Here is a 13,773-nt window from a genome sequence, read left to right as displayed (position 1 = left end):
TCCTCTGTTTCTGGCTGCACTTCAGTCCCACGCTCCTGATCTTCGGGCACCCGGTACGGAGGAGGGAGGGCAGGTCCGAGGACCTCCTCGTGGGTCTGCTCCTGGGCCTGGCCAAACTGGCCATCAACAGGTCCAGGCAGCGGGCCGTGGAGGGGGTCGTTAGGGCCGACTGCCTGCCCCTCTTCCGGGGTTACGTTAGAGCCCGGGTGTCCTTGGAGAAGGAGCACGCGGTGTCCACCAACACCCTGGAGTTGTTCAGGGAGAGGTGGGTGCCACAGGGAGTGGAGTTTATTTCCCCCTCCAACTCTATTTTGATTTAATCCCTGCCCTCCCCTTCACTGTTTGGATCACACAGCATTGCCCTTTGTTGTGAAGGGCGGTGCTTGTCACTGGCCACCCAGGTGTTTTCCTGTCTTCCTGGTGGTGGAAATTGAATAAAGATTCATACACCTTGTGTCTCTCACTGTGTCCCACACCTGCACACACACACCATGGGTGCTGGGGGGATAAAAAAGAAAAAATAAATAAACAGGAGTGATAGAGGTTCTTTTCACTGTGAGAGCTGACTCTGAGGGAAAAATAAAGATAAAGAATCAAAAACAGGAGTCTGCCTGGCCAAGCTGGCCATAAGTAGGTCCAGGCAGTGGGCCGTGGAAGGGGTCTTTGGGCCGATTACCTGTCCCTCTTCCACGGTTATGTCAGTGCCATAGAGTCTCTGGAGAATGAGCATGCGATGTCCACCAACACCCTCAAGCTGTGCATTATTTCCCCCTCTAAATCTACTTTGATTAAATCCTCCCCTTCACTGTTTGATTTTTCAGCATTGCCCTCTAAGAAGGGCACTGCTTGTCACTGGCCACTCTGTTTCCTTTCTTCCTGGTGGTGGAATGTAAATAAAGATTTACGCACTTGTTGTTCTTCACTGTGTACTATACCTGCATGGACACTGGGAAAATAAGCACTGTTAGGTGATAGTGTGGGGGGGTAAAAGTAAAAAATAAAAATAAATAAATACAACAAAACCCAGGAATCTCAGGAATTCTCCTTGCTCTAGGAGCTAGCTGGTCAGAGCCCATTGAGCTGTAAGGATTTGCTGCAACAATGAACTTGTTTGTGACTGTGTGATGCTGCCTAGTAGCTGCCCTGGGTGCCCACTTATGGACTGCTCTCTATGGGCTGGTGCTACTGCTGTCTCAGTCTGCTCCCTATAGACTGCTGTTGCTGCTGTCTGAGCCTACTCTCAATGGACTGTTGCTACTGCTGTCTCGGCCTGCTCTGTATGGAATTGTATTGCTGCTACATGGGTCTGCTCTCTATGGACTGGTGCTACTACTTTCTGGGCCTGTTCTCTATGGACTGGTGTTGCTGCATCCTGAGCCTGCTCACTATGGACTGGTACAACTGCTGTCTGGTACTGCTCTCTATGGACTGGGCTCCTGCTGTCTGGACCTGCTCTCTATGGCCTGGTGCTACTTCTGTCTGGTACTGCTCTCTATGGCCTGGTGGTACTGCTGTCTGGACCTGCTCTCTATGGACTGGTGTTACTACTCTCTGAGCCTGCTCACTATGGACTGGTGCTACTGGTGTCTGGGCCTGGTATCTATGGACTGCTCCTGCTGCTTTCTGGGCCTGTAATCTCTGGACTGTTGCTACTGCTGTCTGGGCCTGCTCTGTATGGACTGGTGTTATTGCTGTCTGGGCCTGCTCTGTATGGACTGGTGTTATTGCTGTCTGGGCCTGCTCTGTATGGACTGGTGTTATTGCTATCTGGGCCTGCTCTCGATGGATTGATGCTACTGCTGTCTAGACCTGCTCTCTATGGACTGGTGTTGCTGCATCCTGTGCCTGCTCACTATGGACTGTTGCTACTGCTTTCTGGGTCTGCTCTCTAAGGACCGGTGCTACTGGTGACTGGGCCTGCTCTCTATGGACTGGTGGTGCTGCTTTCTGGGCCTGTAATATGTGGACTGATGCGACTGCTGTCTGGGCTGGCTCTCTATGAACTGGTGCTACTGCAGTCTGGGCCTGCCCTCTCTTAACTGGTATGGTCGCTACCCGGGCCTGCTCTCGATGGAAGGGTGCTACTGCTGTCTGGTACTACTCTCTATGGACTGGAGTTACAGCTTTCTGGGCCTGCTCTCTATTGACTGGTGCTACTGGTGTCTGCGCTTGCCCTCTATGGACTGGTAGTACAGGTGTCTGGACCTGGTCTCTATGGTCTGTTATTGCTGCTGTCTAGGCCTACAATCTATGGACTAGTGTTATTGCTGTCTGGGCCTGCTCTCGATGGACTGCTTTCTCTGCCTTATCTCCATGGACTGGGGTTACTGCCTTCTGGACCTGCTCTCTATGGACTGGTGGTGCTGCTACCAGGACCCGCTCTCTATGGACTGGTGCTACTACTTTCTGGGCCTGCTCTCTTTGGACTGGTGTTGCTGCTGTCTGGGCCTGGTTTCTATGGACTGGTGCAACTGTTGCCTGGACCAGCTTTCTGTGGACTCGTGTTGCTGCTACCTGAGCCTGCTCACTGTGGACTGTTGCAACTGCTGTATGTGCCTGCTTGCTAAAGACCGGTGTTGCTGCTGTCTGGTCTTGCTGTCTGTGGGATATAGGTGGATTAGTGTTACTTCTGCAATTCCATTTTACAAAGGAGGTGAACTCACACCAGTGGGTTGGAAACAATGTGGAGGAAATATATAATTGTTTTTGTATTAGCTAAAACTGTATGTCAGAAGGTAGACATTATGGGCAAGTAGATAAGATGTTGTGAGGGGATGAAGTTAAGCTAGATACGCCTGTACAAACAGTAGGTATAAACATGTGCTTCCCACTTTTACAAAAACACAGGAACAAACCCCAATTAAAAGGGTCATAGGGATCAGAACGGCCTCGGGAAAGGCACAGATGAAGGGGGTAGATAATGATGAAGAAAGAATATGCCTAACAATGACCTATAGCAGGATAAGGTCAAACAGCCTTGTGAGACCAGAAATAAGCATTTTATCACAGACAAGGCCGGATAAGGCAAGAGGTAAACAGGGGTAATGGGGGCCGGTCTTAGGGAAGTGGACAATGTAAGCAGGGGAGGGAGCAGTGTAAAACAATAGACATCAAATCATATAAATGTTATGTATGAATTGAATTTAGTGTGTGTATGTCCCTTGCCTTGAGAAAGTGACATCACACCCACTTGCAAGTGTAAAATAAATGGCACTACTGATTCAGATCTTGTCTCGGACTGAAATTATTGAAGTGAGTGAGCTTTGTTTCTCACAATTGGGGGCTGTCCGGGATTTTCTTCCATCACCGGGGGGAGTGGCTGGCCTTGGACACTGGGAAGACGCGTCCCGTTCCCCATTGAGGAGCGGTCTCGTGTCCTGGTTTGGTCTGCTCCCTTGGGCGACTGGTACGAATCCCACAAGAGAGACATCTGAATCAGACAGTGATAGGAGCTCGATAGACAATACGGCACAAAGGGGCCAGGCAACTCTGTGCACAGACCAAGGTAAGAAACCTGACTTTTAAGTATTGCCTTGGTGGCCGGGATTGAGTTTTAGTAGTTAATAAGGGACTAACGAAGGAACTCAATATGGGTTGTGCCGTTGGTAAGGAAAAAGCCTCCGGGAAAACAAAAGAAGGAAAAAGCAATGGAATTGGAGGCGGGGTCCCTTACAACATACCTCCAGAAAGTTCTTTGGGGAGGATGTTGTGGAATTGGCAAAATAATACTTGTACAGGGGAAAAAGATGATTAAATATTGTTGCTTCATATGGACTAAGGAATCCATTCTTCGTCCCGCCTCTTTTGGCCAAAATTCAGGTCGGACAAAGACTGGGTTTGTAAATATCTGAATTTATTTGTCAATGAGTGAGAGAGAGAGAGAGAGAGAGAGAGAATGAAGAGAGCTGTACAGCTGGTAGAAAGTTTAACCCTTTGTGATTTGGTTTGAATGCACATTTGTTTGTAGGTGATTGAATGTTTGCGTTTTATTCCCTGGAGCTTGAGTTCCGGGACTGTTTTGAATCTGATTCTTATTATGGAAACTTAACATGATTTCTTTAAAGGTTAAGGATTCTGTAGAGATTATGAAAAAAAGAATGATAACTCCTGTTCTTCTTACAGGTCATGACTGCCTTACTATCAGTTTCTAACTAATCTCTTCTATCTTTACATGAAAGCGATTTATGGAGGACAGTTGAAGTTTCAGTTCAACATTAGATTGTAGTAAAAACAAGATCCTATGGTTAATATCTGTGACCTTGGATTCGGCCATTGTTCATGCATTAGAAGTTTTTTTCTTTAAACTTGAACAGACAAATAATTTTAAGGCAGCTCTGATTATTTCAAGACCTATAGTATTGTAATTGAGCAATGATTGGTCAGGACTACTTAAGAAAACTAATTTTGGATTTAAATTAAGGGACTAAAACTGGGTGATTACAGTGGATTTCAAAATTGAGAACTGTATGCATTTTACATTTTGAATATTTAATAATGAATAAATGAACGTAAATATATAAAAATATTTACAAGTTTGGAACAGGCTTTAAAGTTAGTCAAGCATGAATTGATGAATTGGTGTTTGAAGTTATGGGGAGCTAGAAATATTGCAATATTTCTTTAAAAAAAAAGAAAAAGGGGAAGAACGTAATGACTTATCCCCTTCGGGAGGTACCAATAGGGGACAAAGATTGGGTTTGTAAGTGCCCCCCTCAGCAGTGGGGAGGTCAGGACATTTAAAAAAAAAGAAATGAAGGTCCTGGTTGAGGATCTGGTAGGGTTGTCTGAACAAACTGATCAATTTTTGGGGCCCAGTCTGTATACCTGGGCTGAGTTAATGTCTATTTTGAATATACTATTTACTGGGGAAGAAAGGGGACTTATATGGGGAGCAGCCATTAAAATATGAGACAGGGAACACCCCATTGGAGATGGGGATGCTGGACAGGGAGAGGTGAAGTTTCCCCTCAGAGACCCCCAGTGGGAAAATCAAAATCCGGAGCATAGAGAAGAAATGAGGGAATTGAAAGACCTGATTCTAAAAGGAATAAGAGAGGCAGTTCCGAAGTCACAGAATTTGACTAAAGTCTTTGAAGTTAGACAGGAGAAAGATGAGACTCCTTCAGCTTTTTTTTGCAGAGAGTAAGAGACTCAATGTGGAAATATTCTGGAATGAACCCTGAGAACCGAGTGGCACAGGGTCTTTTGAAAGTACATTTTTGTGACAAAGGAATGGCCAGACATACAGAGAAAGATACAGCAAATAGAAGGGTGGAGTGAAAAGCCATTAGATGAATTGTTAAGAGAGGCACAGAAAGTGTTTGTAAAGAGAGAGGATGAGAGACAGAAACAGAAGGTGAAAATGATGGTAGCTGCGGTTGATCAGGTAGTTAAAGAAAAGAGTGGAACCAATATTGAGCAACTGGAGCGGTGGGTGGCAGCATTTAGGACAGAGAGGAAGGGGGAAAGGGAGAGAGAGAGGGAGAGGACAAGGGGGAGTATTTGATAGAGGGTTCGAGCGACAGGGGCAGAGCTGGAAGACTCCACAGGCAGGATGCTATTATTGCGGAAAGATAGGGCATTTTAAGCGGGAGTGTCCTGATGTACAAAGGGAAGAGAGGGCAATTCCGCTTATGAATTTTGATGAAGTATAGGGGTGTCAGGGGTTCCTGCCCCCGGGGACCCACCAGGAACCCTTGATAAACCTGAAGGTGGGACTCTGTAGGGAAGAGGTAGTCTTCCTAGTAGATACGGGGGCAGCACGGTCATCGCTGCATTTTAAACCAAAGAAAGTAGGAATGTCAACACGGTCAATTACTGTTTCGGGGGTAAAAAGGGGAAGGATTTACTGTTCCAGTATTTGAACCTATGATGATAGAAGGTCTGAAGGATAGGGTCACAGGGGAACTGCTGTATATCCCTGATATAGGAAGTAACTTATTGGGGAGAGATTTAATTATCCTCTTAGGACTGGGGATTGGAATTCAGGAAAAAGAATTAGTTGTACAAAAGGCAATGTTGGCAGAGGATGTGGAGAGAGAGATAGACCCTATTGTATGGGCTAGGGAAGGGAATTGTGGAAAACTACAGATCCCCCCCCCTTGAAATAAATTTAAAAAGGAAAGGGGACGTTGTCTGTGAGCGACAATATCCCATTTCCATAGAAGGTAAACGAGGACTGCAGCCAGTAATTGAAGGATTGATTAGAGATGGATTGTTGGAGCCATGTATGTCTCCTTATAATACCCCAATACTACCAGTGCGGAAATCCGATGGAACTTATCGATTGGTGCAGGATTTGAGAACATTAAATCGAATAGTACAGATCAGGCACCCAGGGTGCCAAACCCCTATACCTTATTAAGTAAGATCCCTCATGGCCACAAATGGTTTAGTGTGATAGATTTAAAGGATGCCTTTTGGGCTTGTCCCTTGGCAGAGGACGGTAGGAATTTGTTTGCCTTTGAGTGGGAAGACCCTAAGACAGGACAGCAACAGCAATACCGGTGTACTGTGCTTCCCCAGGGGTTTATGGAATCCCCGGATTTATTTGGACAGATGTTAGAACAAATATTGGAGAAAGTTAGCAGCCCCAAGGGGACTACCCTGTTGCAGTATGTAGACGACCTCTTAGTAACAGGAAAAAGAAGAGAAAGAGTAGTAGAAGCCACTAACAAATTATTGAATTTCCTGGGCCAACAGGGACTGCAAGTATCTAAAAACAAACCACAATATGTGGAGCAAGAAGTGAAATACTTGGGACATTTAGTTAGTGAGGGAAAGCGAAAGATAAGCCCGGAACGGATAGAGGGAATAGTGGGAATGCCGCTGCCCAGCACTAAACGGGAGTTACACAAATGTTTGGGTCTCACGGGTTATTGCAGATTGTGGATTGATTCCTATGCACTGAAGACTAAGAAATTATATCTCAAACTATTAGAGGGGGAACCAAAATGTCTAAGTTGGGATGATGAGGCAAAAGAGATCTGATCCATGCCCCTGTGTTAGCCTTACCTTCCCTAGATAAACCTTTCCACCTCTTTGCTACCGTAGATAAGGGAGCGGTTGTGGGAGTATTAACCCAGAGGTGGGGGAAGGAATTAGTACATGAAGAATTGATTAAACGAGTCTTGGAGTCCCTATTACTTCCCCGAGAAATAGCAGTAGTGCATGTAAATGGTCATCAGAAAGGAAATGAACTAGAGGTTAGGGGAAATAGATTAGCCGATGAGGTGGCTAAGGAAGCAGCCCTGACCCCACAAGAAGTGGTGATTCATTCCCTAATGCCTACTGTCCCAGGTCCTCGGGAAGCTCCTATATTTACTGAAAGCGGAGAAAAAGAATTGAGAGATTTAGGGGCTGTAAAAACAGCAGACGGGCATTGGAGGTTACCTGATGGAAGGAGAATGTTGAACAAAATGATGATGCGATAAATAATGGCTGTCCTACATCAAGGCAGCCATTGGGGAGTACAAGCAATGTGTGATTTAGTTCTTAGGGAATATGGATGTAAAGGAATATATACAATTGCTAAACAAATATGTGAGGGATGTATCATATGCAGAAAGGTAAATAAGAAAGTCTTGAGAAAACAGACACTGGGAGGAAGAGACCCAGGATTGAGACCTTTCCAGAGTATACAAGTAGATTATACTGAACTCCCCAGGGTAGGCAGACTAAAATATATGTTGGTTATAGTAGATCATTTATCTGGTTGGGTTGAGGCATACCCCCTAGCTACCGCCACTGCGAGTGGGGTGTCTAAAACAATATTGGAGCACATAATTCCCCGATATGGGCTCGTGAACCATATTGATTCCGATCAACGAACTCACTTTACTTCTAAAGTGTTACAGGGGGTAATGAAAGGGTTGGGAATTTCCTGAGAGTTCCATACTACGTGGCACCCGCCATCATCGGGAAGGGTTGAGAGAATGAACCAAACACTCAAACGACAGCTCTCTAAATTGATAATAGAAACTAGACTCCCTTGGACCAAATGTTTACCTATAGCTCTCTTGCGAGTACGAACAGCCCCAAGGAAAGATTTGGGACTATCCCCCTATGAAATCTTATTTGGATTACCTTACTTGGGAACGAATGGAGAATGCCAATTCCCGAAACTAAAGATTTGTTTTTAAAGAAGTACATACTGGGTTTGTCCTCCTCTTTGTCTTTCCTCAGGAAACAGGGTTTATTGGCACAGACTCCACCCCTTGAATGCACCATTCATCCCATCCGGCCGGGCGATTGGATCTTAGTAAAATCATGGACAGAGACTAAATTACAGCCGGACTGGGAAGGGCCATACCAGGCTCTTTTGACTACCGAAACGGCAATAAGGACAGTGGAGAAAGGCTGGACTCACTACACTCGGATCAAAGGGCCAGTGGACCCTCCCGTGGAGAAAGAAGTCTGGACAGCCAAATCAACGCAAGATCCGCTGAAACTCAGACTAAAGAGACTTTGAGTAACTAATTATACAGTGGCGATGCGAGCGCGGGATTATTTCTGTAAGATTGTATACTAAGTCTTTTTGTGCTTCAGCATGATGTTTAGAATACTGGGAATGCTTAGAGTTATGATGCTAGCTCTCTTAGTATTGGCATTTCATCAAATATCATTTTCATATGTATTATTAACGGTCCCCAAGTCTGATAACCCACAAGTAATAGACGCTGATGTGTGCAGCTTAGTTAATTGTGGGGATGTAGATAATCAGAGACAGTACCGCAGCTCTGAGATACATCTTAAGTCCTATGGGGATGGCCTTGGGGATAGTATTTAGTATAATGGTCTCGTCACAGTACACCGGGCCCCCTTCCGACCAGCTCGCGATTGCCCTGATAAAAAGTGTAACCCAATATACCTAACAATAAGGAAAACCACATGGCACGAAACAATCCTGGTGGTGGGGGGGGGGGGCACCTATGAGATACAATGAAATGAAATGTTTGGGATAGAAATGAAAGCAAATGGGAAGGATTTCTTGGGCTATTGTTTTTGAATTAGTGTAGGACAGGGAAAACGGGTAGAACTACTGGGTAATAAGATACAATCTTTCACCCCTCCCGATGATCCTAAAGTAGTAAAATTTATAGAGGTAAAGGACTTGAAACAGACCATTGAAATAGAAACTGGGTACGGGGATGCAAATGCCTGGGTTGAATGGGTAAAGTATACTGTAAAAAGTCTGAACAAAAGCAATTGCTATGCATGTGCCTCTGGTAGGCCAGTGGCCCAGGTGGTTCCCTTTCCGCTCGGGTGGAAGCGAGACAGGAAGGGCATGAAATGTATGATAGCCCTGTATCAGGATGAGACTGCGTGGAATGATAGGAATTGTACCTCCCTATCACTGATGTTCCCTCCCTTGGAGAAGAAAGATGCAAAAGTTCCCCCCCTGTTTTCTGCCGCAGTTAGAAATCACACCTCGTGTGTGCGTAGACGAGGTACAAGTCGGTCGAAAGATTTGGGGGAGCTGAAACTATGTACAGAGATTAAGAATGTCACCGAAACGGAGAAGGGAGGTAACTACTCAGCATTAAAGGTTCCCCGAGCGGATCTGTGGTGGTACTGTGGAGGCAAAATATTGAGACCCACGCTATCTCCAGATTGGAGAGGGATATGTGCAATTGTACAATTGGCAATTTCATTTACCCTGGCATTTGAGAAGGAAAACAAAGGAGGGAAAAAGGGAAGGGGTAAGAGATTACTGTTAGACACTTCTTTCGATGACAGGATTTATCTTGATTCGGTAGGAGTCCCTAGGGGAGTACCGGATGAATTTAAGGCTCGTAACCAGATGATTGCAGCAGGCTTTGAGTCAGCTCTCTTTTGGTGGGTAACAATTAATAAAAATGTAGATTGGATAAATTACATTTTCTATAATCAACAGCGATTTATAAATTATACAAGAGATGCAATGAAAGGAATATCAGAACAGCTTGATGCGACAAGTAGGATGGCATGGGAAAATAGAATAGCCCTTGATATGATTTTAGCAGAAAAAGGGGGTATGTGTGTGATGTTAGGAGGAAGCTGTTGTACCTTTATTCCTAATAACACTGCACCTGATGGTTCAATTACTCGGGCCTTAAGGGGATTGACTACCTTAGCAGAGGAACTGGCTGAGAATTCAGGAGTAGATACATCTCTCACAGGATGGCTGGAATCATGGTTTGGGAAATGGAAGGGGGTGGTGGTTTCTATCCTTACTTCCCTGATAGTAGTAGTCGGGGTATTAGTAGCCATTGGCTGCTGTATCATACCCTGTATACGAGGACTCACCCAAAGGTTGATTGAAACAGCCTTAATGAAACAGATGCCCCTAAAAGGGAATCAGGCTGAAGGACTTTATCGACTAAATAATGAGGAGATGAGTGAGACCAAGACGGATGAAATCTCCGGGATGATGCTTGCGAATTTCGGGAGCGATGCTTAAAAATAAAATATTTGCAGAAGATAACAAATGGTAACTAAAAGAAAGAGGGGGAATTGTGGGATATAGGTGGATTAGTGTTACTTCTGCAATTCCATTTTACAAAGGAGGTGAACTCACACCAGTGGGTAATTGTTTTAGCCAAGAGCTGAGTCAACAAGAATGGAAACAATGTGGAGGAAATATATAATTGTTTTTGTATTAGCTAAAACTGTATGTCAGAAGGTAGACATTATGGGCAAGTAGATAAGATGTTGTGAGGGGATGAAGTTAAGCTAGATACGCCTGTACAAACAGTAGGTATAAACATGTGCTTCCCACTTTTACAAAAACACAGGAACAAACCCCAATTAAAAGGGTCATAGGGATCAGAACGGCCTCGGGAAAGGCACAGATGAAGGGGGTAGATAATGATGAAGAAAGAATATGCCTAACAATGACCTATAGCAGGATAAGGGCAAACAGCCTTGTGAGACCAGAAATAAGCATTTTATCACAGACAAGGCCGGATAAGGCAAGAGGTAAACAGGGGTAATGGGGGCCGGTCTTAGGGAAGTGGACGATGTAAGCAGGGGAGGGAGCAGTGTAAAACAATAGACATCAAATCATATAAATGTTATGTATGAATTGAATTTAGTGTGTGTATGTCCCTTGCCTTGAGAAAGTGACATCACACCCACTTGCAAGTGTAAAATAAATGGCACTACTGATTCAGATCTTGTCTCGGACTGAAATTATTGAAGTGTGTGAGCTTTGTTTCTCACACTGTCTGTTGCTGCTTAGGTTCCTCGAGGACTTTAAAAGACTTCAGAGACTCTTGTTGGTCCAGCATAGGGCTCCTTTATATTTTCTAGAAGCATTGGCTTTTTGTTTTATCCCTCCATTTCCTGTCCCCACATCATGGCAAGTCCTACAATTGCACAGCTGATCTGGATGTTTGGGTGGGTGCTACTTTGGCCTCTGGTGTGGCCCCTTTTCCATTCTGGCTCCTGACAAACAGTTTTGGGGTTAAATAGTAACCCGACCCTGACATGGTCATTGCAGCCTGATTGTAAGCGAACTATCCATTGTCACAGCCATCATGGAAGGTGGTAATTTTCCTCCTGTCAATGCACCTGGCTGTAGAGAGGGGACTCACTGTGGGTGGGACCTATTTACATATCAACCATCTGGAGGTGAGTTTCTCTTCCCACATTCACAGTTGCTGGAGGTGGTGCAGTCAAGGGCTGTGCCTTTGCTGCTCAGGCTTCAAGACACAAGGTTTTTATTTGATTGGCTCAGAAGGAGATGGCTAAGGGCACTTTCACTGGCTTACCATGTTTTCTGGATGGCGGATGGCATGCGATCTCACTGCTGCATCCACTCGCACTCCCCTTAAAGTAACACCCAAGTGGGGCCTGTGCTGGAGGTTACTGTTATCACTGCCTCTGGTGGAAAGGGGGATGGGCATCTGGCCAGCAGGAAGGTATGGCCAAAGAGCAAGCACCTTGAGGTTGTCCCCTTGTATGTGTCCTTTATGCCCTTAATATGATTGCCCTATCCTGGGAGTCAGAACCTTGGCCTGTCCGACCCCAGTGTAAAAATGCCTCAATGCCCCTGCCTGTCTTGACCTGGCGCTGGAACTCTGGCCTCAATAATCTGATCCTGACCTCTGCACTGCATTGCTTCAACTTCTGGAATTCTGGGCCTGATCCTTGCCCTGTATTGCCCGACCCCCACCCCATATTGCCTGACCTTGGGGACTCTGTGCCCAACCTTCACCCTGTGTTGCCTGACCACGAGGGATCCAGACTGACCCCTGTCTTCCTGTAATCAAGTGCAGGAATGCCAATCAGGAAAGTAGGCCCCAGCCCTGCCTATCCTGATCTGAATGTGGAAGTTCCGGCACAGAGCCAGAAGTGATGAAGGCAGCCTTCCCTGACCTCACTACACCCCAGTCTTCTCCCAACCAATTGTATTTGTTGACTGGCTGGTGGGAGGGCCCACAGCTGCCAAGAAGACTAAGGGTAGGGGGATAAAGGAGGCTGCCATGACGATTTGGAAGAAGCATCGCTCCCTGCAGGAGGAGGTTCCTCCCCAGACATACTTCCTGACCCTCCTGTGCCACGGCCCAGTGGGTTTGGAGCCTTCAGTTTGCTGCAGGCCCTCTGGCTGCCACAACTTCACCGATCTCAGGGGACTAGCCAGGACCCTGCATTGGCTACGGCATAGACACTGCAACCCTTGTTGGATCATTGGGTAGTGGAGAAGAGGATGATGTTCTCCTCACTGCCCCCACCACATCCCAACCCTACCTAGACAATTTTACTGGCTACCTTCAACCTGGGGGAGGTCCTTTTCCTTGAGGGGCCAGGTGATGCAGTGTTGAGAGTGGAGCGAGTCTCTGCGACCCAATGACCCAGATCTGGAACTGAAGGAATCCAGTGAGGAAGTCCTGCTGGTGACTCTGGGAGATTAGAGCTGGCTGGCTGTGCCGGACCAAACCCCACTTTCACGATGCTGTCGGGGCCAGTGGCTGAGGACGACCACCTGGAGGAGGAGGAGGAGGAGGAGGACTCGATGGTAGATGCTGGGGATAATATGGAGTCAGTCTCCAGTGAGGTTTTAGATTCCCTGGTGCCCCCCACTGAACTCCCCCTCATCCCAATTGAACAACTTCAGGATTTTCTGGCATCGAGCCTTGGTCATTGCAATGGAGTCTAGCTGGCTCTGAAATGAAAGGTACTTAACAGGTTTTCTGGTCCATCTGGTCTCACTGGAGACTGACTCCATATTATCCCCAGCATCTACCATCGAGTCCTCCTCCTCCTCCTCCTCCTCCAGGTGGTCGTCCTCAGCCACTGGCCCCGACAGCATCGTGAAAGTGGGGTTTGGTCCGGCACAGCCAGCCAGCTCTAATCTCCCAGAGTCACCAGCAGGACTTCCTCACTGGATTCCTTCAGTTCCAGATCTGGGTCATTGGGTCGCAGAGACTCGCTCCACTCTCAACACTGCATCACCTGGCCCCTCAAGGAAAAGGACCTCCCCCAGGTTGAAGGTAGCCAGTAAAATTGTCTAGGTAGGGTTGGGATGTGGTGGGGGCAGTGAGGAGAACATCATCCTCTTCTCCACTACCCAATGATCCAACAAGGGTTGCAATGTCTATGCCGTGGCCAATGCAGGGTCCTGGCTAGTCCCCTGAGATCATAGCTGGCAATATGAGGCATTCCTTGATGGCCTCGTGAGAAAGGCGAGAGACCTGTTTGCCCTTCCTTCGACCTCCCAACGGGCACTTTTTTTTTGTGACAGTTGCACAGTGTGCTGCTGACATGAAGACTACTACAACCAGCCTCAAC

The 13,773-nt window shown here is 46.4% G+C and overlaps 1 long non-coding RNA gene across 1 annotated transcript; it reads left to right on the top strand.

The window, feature by feature from the left end:
• Positions 1 to 2,683: 2,683 nt before the first annotated feature.
• On the top strand, positions 2,684 to 11,154 carry LOC140477157 (uncharacterized). Its single transcript, XR_011960658.1, has 2 exons — positions 2,684 to 3,505; positions 8,185 to 11,154. It is a non-coding gene; the product is annotated as an uncharacterized lncRNA (long non-coding RNA).
• The last annotated feature ends 2,619 nt before the right edge of the window (positions 11,155 to 13,773 follow it).

The sequence above is a fragment of the Chiloscyllium punctatum genome, chromosome 5 (assembly GCF_047496795.1).
Source record: "Chiloscyllium punctatum isolate Juve2018m chromosome 5, sChiPun1.3, whole genome shotgun sequence".
In the NCBI taxonomy this organism is placed as follows: Eukaryota; Metazoa; Chordata; class Chondrichthyes; order Orectolobiformes; family Hemiscylliidae; genus Chiloscyllium; species Chiloscyllium punctatum.
This window is presented reverse-complemented; position numbering and strand designations above follow the sequence as displayed.